General features: G+C 44.6%; 1 non-coding gene across 1 annotated transcript; it reads left to right on the top strand.

The window, feature by feature from the left end:
• Positions 1–107, top strand: LOC117287273. The gene has a single exon (XR_004518507.1). It is a non-coding gene; the product is annotated as a U6 spliceosomal RNA (small nuclear RNA).
• Positions 108–6369: the final 6262 nt, after the last annotated feature.

Raw genomic sequence — 6369 nt, forward strand, 5'->3', positions numbered from 1 at the left:
GTGCCGGTCTTGGCAGCGCATGCGCTCAAGTTGGAACAGGACAGAGAAGATGAGTGCGGCCCCTGCGCAAGGGTGGCGCGCAAACTCGTGAAGCGTTCATTGTTAAAAAAAAGGCAAGAGGGAGATAAATTCAATGCATTGGTTTTTGTTTGGTTTTGGTTTTGGATAGAAATCTGAAAGAATTCAGGAGGTCATTTTTCACCTATATTTTGAGAGATAAAAGCACATTAATTCTTCAGTTACAGGTATTATCACTTTTTTCACTTTTATAAGTCCCAACTTTACATCTCAGAAGTCTCCAAAGGAGAAGAATGTGGGGAGCTCGACATCCAAAATGCCTGCCTAGTTAATTCCGTGTTTGTCTTGGTGCCCCCTTCATAAATCATTCTTAGAGAAACAAAACCGCGGTGTAAGAGGACAACAGTGGCATTCTGTTTAAATAATTTCATTTGGCTCCTGAAGTACTTCTGGCTATTTTTTCCCCTGGAAACCACCCACAGTTAGGAAAGTTATATCGACTGGACACTGCGCCGTTCTCTCCCTGCTGACTCCTGGCGAGTACTGGACCGTGTAATACCAAAAGCGCACCAGCAGAAAGGAAATTGGGATTGCATGGACTTAAATCAGTCAGTGTGGTGACCAAATTATTTAGTTCTCTCTTGACCTTTGGAGGTCAGATTTGACTATTTATGCTATCTGCTAATGCTTTACTATTTTTCATTGCTTGGCCTGTTAACAATTCTGACCTACAGCCTTTCCAGCCTGCAGGGTCCTTATATTAAACAATCGCTAATTACTCCCTGAAACGTACACTCCCGTTCTAAAATGTCACCCGAATAGAAGCCCGAGCGAAACCTCTGTGTTTGCTTCCTGAATGAAAATAAAATGTAACTATTTAGATATCTTTCAAGAAGCCAAACATTGTCACATTTATGTAAATGAAAATCACCTATTTTACTTTTCGTTGTTAACTGTGGAGTTGCTTAAAAGTCTATTCCTTGAAAATGAATATTAATGGCAGAAGATATTCTTTAATCACATCACAAATATGATACTTCACATTCCTTCAGAGAGTGGTTGTCTGTGCTTGCTAAAGATCTTAAATGCAAGAACATGACATAAACTTCCCCCTCTCTGTTTGTCTATCCCACACATGAGTCAGTTATGTGCCAGACACTGTATTAGGTAGGCACTGAGGTCAGGAGTGGGCAAGAGCCTTCTGAAAACTGGACTTTTATTGAAAATGCTACTTGCATTAGAAAACAAATAAAAGACAGGTATTTGCATTTGCGATGTTTCTGAGGAAGAAAGATACAGAGTTTATTACCCATAATTTCTTTTTTTCCCCCCATAATTTCTTTCACATTGTATTTGAGTACTAAGAAACTTTTTACTGTCCATAAAACCAAAGATACATAATTCATTTTAGGTAACATTAGCCAGAGGGAAAGAGTAAATTAAAACAGTTCAGCTAAAATAAGAACTCGGATAAACTAATAATTGAGATAAACATTAATTGTGCAGATATAACAGTAATCCATCTAATATTAATAATTGAGCTAACCCATGTGGCTGAAATTTCACCAGGGCATTTCCAGCCATTTGGTCACAGGCAGAAGGCTCTGTCTTTGGACCGCAGAGTTGGATCGCTGGCATCGGGTGTGACGATGCTGTGGCTAAACAAGTGAAATAGAATAACAGTTGTTCCCTGTTGACTTCCTGGTTTCCTTCTCTTTAGGTTTGTACACATAAATCTCTAATTCATTTCAGAATGCAGAGGTCACCACCAAAAAAATGTGAGGCTAAATATACCCTTTTGTCCAGCAGAAGGATAAGAGATTTTTTTTTTCTTTTACCATAACGTAGCTGTGGCCAGGTGTTTCCCATGTTTGCCCCGCTGGGAGTATGTTTATAGATCTCAAAACTAACATTAAACACTCTTTCAAAATAAACTTTTTAGTTGGAATAATTGCTAGATTTGTAGAAAAGTTACAAAGTTAATACAAAGTAACTGTCACTTCGATTTCCCCAGTGGTAACTTTTTGTGTGCCCAGGGTGCCTCTGTCCAAATTAAGTTAACACTGGATAATACTTCTAACCAGTCCGCTTCATAGATTTCCCCGCCAACTTCCTCCTCCTGGATCCAGAGCAGAATATCATGTTGCACTCAGGCTTTTATGTAGTCAGTGGTTTATTGAGCAAAAAAAAAAAAGAAAAAGAAAAAGAAAAAAATTGGAAATTACTAAGTAACTTTAAAATGTATTTTAGGAGTAAAAAGTTTGAATTTATTTTAATCACTTTTCTATAATGGCAAAAGAACCCCTACAGCTATATGTAAGCAGGATATGTATTTTCTCCATTGAGAAATTCTCTGCACCCAAGTAAGAAAATTCAAATTCAAATCAAAACAGAGAAGAAAAAAAAAGAGATAGCCTTGGGGGTTAAAACTACAAGACACTTTGTCTCACCCTTCATGCTTGCAACAATTTAAAAAATGGATGATACTTGTAATCAAGTTTCTTAGTCCCGCGGGCATGGTAGTGCGATCCCGTAATCCCAGAACTCGGGAGGCTGAGGCAGGAGTATCAAGGTGGTTTGAGGTCAGCCTGGGCTACATGATGAGTTCAAGGCCAGCCTGATCTACATAGCAAGACTCTGTCTCAAAAATTTAAAAAGAAAAGAAAAAAGTTCCTTAGCCTCCTTGGGCCTCAGTAAATCATTCTTCTGATCCCGTGGAGAGGTGAGATCGTAGAGTAATTCAGGGAATGGAATCTCTGAACTGGACATCCTGGTTCAATCTGAGTTGTCTCACTTTTTGGAGAAACTGATCGCCAAAACTAACATCTCATCCTTCCATTTCTTCTCTGTGAAATAATAGTAGTCACCCCAGAAGTTGTTACAGGGACTAAATGAGATAATACGTACAAAACACTTAGAATAGATGAGTGTGGAGGAACAGAGGGAGGAGGAGAAGGAAGGAAGGGAGAGAGAGAGAGGGGAACATTATTTCTGTCCTCATGGAGCCAACATTCTAGGAAGGGGTGAGCCAGTGAACAAGTTGAGAAGTAAGTGTGCACGCAGATGTCGGAGATGGGAAGGCTGCAGGAGTCAGGCTGGGTGGGCCAGGATGTAGCTCAGTGGCACCACACCTGTCTTGCAAGTGCAAGGTCCTGAATTCGATGCCCAGTACCAAAAACAGAAAAAGTCAAGCTGGGTAAGGAAAGGCTGGTGGATGGGGGAAACCCGCATTACAAAGCACTCTTTCAGGGAGATGCTCAGGGCTGCAGGTCCACAGATACCTGGAGGAGCAAGAATAGCAAGCGCCCCGGGTTTCAGTCTGATTGGAGTCTGGCACCAAGGGTAAACAGATATGCAAAGTTACATGTGGCTTGTTCTTTGTTCTTTGTTTCTTGTTTTGTTTTTGTTTTGTACCAGGGATGGAACTCGGGTCCTTGTGCTGGTGAGGCAGGCGGTGGAACCACTGAGCTAAATCCCTGGCCCCACGGCTTGTGTTTTTGACCGATGACAAAAACAGAGCTAGGTGGATGAGGAGATGAACAGGCAGGCGGGGGAAGGTCTGTCAGTAGAAAAAGATGAGGCAGAAGAAACCAAGCTGTTTGCCCCAGGGAGCAGAACCAAGGAAGAATCTTTGAAATCCTCTATTTCCGATGAGCATGCATTGTTACATTTAGAAAACAAACCAGCGAGCTTCTAGAACACAGGTGGTCTCGCCTTGGGTAACAGGCTGTGCCTGGCTCCTCAGAGGCGCGCTTTTGACCAGGAGCTGACGGATGGGTGCGGAAGGGCTGCCCTGTGCATCACTGACTTCTGTCTGTTGGAGAGCAGCAGCACGGCCCTGTTGTGGCAACCAGACGTGCGTCCCAGCGCTGCCAAGCATCTGCTGGGTGTCATGGTGCCCACGCGCGCCCTGCCAGCTGTCAGACTATGGTCTAGCAGGAGCTTAGGCTGTGGAGACTGCCTGCCTGTCCCCTGAAAGCTGTAGAACCTGTCACTTTCCTCCCAAGCCTCAGTCTCCTCATCTGTAAACTAGGCAAAATTGTTTCCTCTTCTGGGCTTTCCCCGAGGACAAGAGGAGACAATCGCTGCCTTACGCTCAGGACAGCACAGCACATGTGAAGACACTGGGGGACTGGAAGCTGTCGTCACTGCTGTCCTCCTGCGGGCCCTGCTCTCTCAGCCTCCTTTACAGGCCCCTCCCTGACCCTGCCCAGCAGCCGGGCCCTTTCCCTGCCGCGGTGCACAGAAGGGGATGGCAGGCAGGAGAGTGTGCGACTTGGGGGCTGCCTGTGTTAAACGCTTCCTGCAGTTGTTCGGGGAAAAGTGACTAACAGTGGGCTCTGCAGCTGCCAGTCCGGCGTCCTTCCCGTGGAGACAGACGTGCCCGTGTCTGTGCCAGAACGCGGGGACCGTGAGATCATTTTGGCCACCTCTCCTCCCTCCACAGCTTTATTGCTGTCCATCTCTGTCTCTGTCCACACACACACGCACACACACGCGCACACCCTTACTTTCCCCAGAGCAAGCCGCATTCCTCTCTGGAGCCGCCTCATCTCCTACCCGCATCTGGTCCACATTTCACTTCGGAGGAAATTAGAGACCATGTCACTTTTGCTTGGATTTCGGATTGCCTTTTGTTTACTTAAGTTTTTCCTTTCCATATACATGGCTTTTTGTTTTTTTAAACTTTTTGACTGTCTTCATCAGGGCTTTTCAGATAGAGAGATGTTTTATACGTGTTTATATATCTTATATAAATATTTATATCTGTTTTAGGTTTCATCTGTATCGATATGTTATTTTTTATTGTATTATACTCGTTTATGTATGTACGTAAATGATATATAATATTCATATTAAACATGGTACTTTCAGATAACATTACATGTCTATATTACATACGTATGGATTTATATATGTATATACAAGCCTATATTATTTTAATATATACATTAAGCAGTAACTCTCATCCAGGAGCAATTTTTGCATCCCCTGCCCCCTCTGGGTCACTTGCCAATGTCTGGTGATATTTTCTGTTGTCACAAACAAGGTGATGTGGCTGACATTGCGGACGCTGTTAAATATCCTCCCATGCTCAGAACAACCCCCACCGCAGAGAATTCACTGACTCAAAATGTCAACACTGCAGAGACGGAGAAACCGTAGTTTAAACAAACGAATACCGTGCAGCCAATGAAGTCCTACCTAACATTGTCTGAGTGCAGAGTTTTCCATCCATCACCTTTTCAAAATCCTCTTAGTCCTCTGAAAGGGGTGGGTACTCTTCCGTCCTTCCCATTTTGCAGTTGAAGCCACTGAGGCAGTGTTCGGGGCCTCATCCAGGACTATGCAGCCAGTCAGAGTTGGGATTCACACCCAGGCATGTCTGAGTCACAGGCTGGGGTCTCACTCGCTGTGCCATTCGGCCTGGAAAAGCTGCCTTGGGCAGATCTTTAGGCAACAAGAGGTGCTTGGCAGGCAGATCAACACACGTGGCTCCATTTCTGACACAAGGGGAAGGGAGGGGACATAGGCTTGCGGAAAAATCAAACAGGGAGACTGTCATCCTGCTTCTGTGCGGGCTGTGGCAGCTGGGCAGGGGTGGGGCTCCTCAGGCTGCACACCCTGCAGGGCACATGTGCTTCCCCAGAGGGCCTCACACTGCGCTGGAGGCGGCTGAGCACGCTGCTCTTTCTCCCTCGCACTGCGGCCTCCAGAGAGCAGTCCCAAGGCCCGTTGTCATTTGCTTGCTTGTTTCTCCCTCTGTTGGGGCCTCCAGCATAAAGAGCTCGGGATGAGTACCCCCGGGATGGATGGGCAGGTGGAGTCGTCTCCTTCCTACGTAATAGGCTTCTTTAATGTTTGGAATTGTTCACACCTAAGGTATTCTTTTTGAAATCAGAATTAAAGCCTCATATCATTTATGTTGTTTGTTTGTTTGTTGTTGAGACAGGGTCTTACTATGTAGTTCGGGCTGGCCTTGAACTCACTATGTAGCCCAGGGTGGCTAAGAACTTGCAGCCATCCTCCTACCTCAGCCTCTGAGTTCATTTCTGTTTTTAAACACCAATTACAGGCCATCCATACCATGAAATACGGTACAACCTCTAAATATAAAATTGTAGGTGAAGAACAGCACAGGAAAGGCAGGCTGCTGTACCTGAGGTGGCAGAGAGCTAGGAAAGTAGCGATTGGTTGTGAGGACGTGGTTGTATAGGACCATGTGTTCGGTTTCATGTGTGATTGTGTGTGCACGGTTATATTTATAGTTGTGTGTGTGATTGCATAAAGGCAGAGAAAACAAGTTCGGGAACATAATTTCTGCTATGGGTAGAAATATGATTTTTCTGC

This window comes from Fukomys damarensis, unplaced genomic scaffold (genome assembly GCF_012274545.1).
Source record: "Fukomys damarensis isolate Sample0158 unplaced genomic scaffold, DMR_v1.0_HiC HiC_scaffold_22, whole genome shotgun sequence".
NCBI lineage: Eukaryota > Metazoa > Chordata > Mammalia > Rodentia > Bathyergidae > Fukomys > Fukomys damarensis.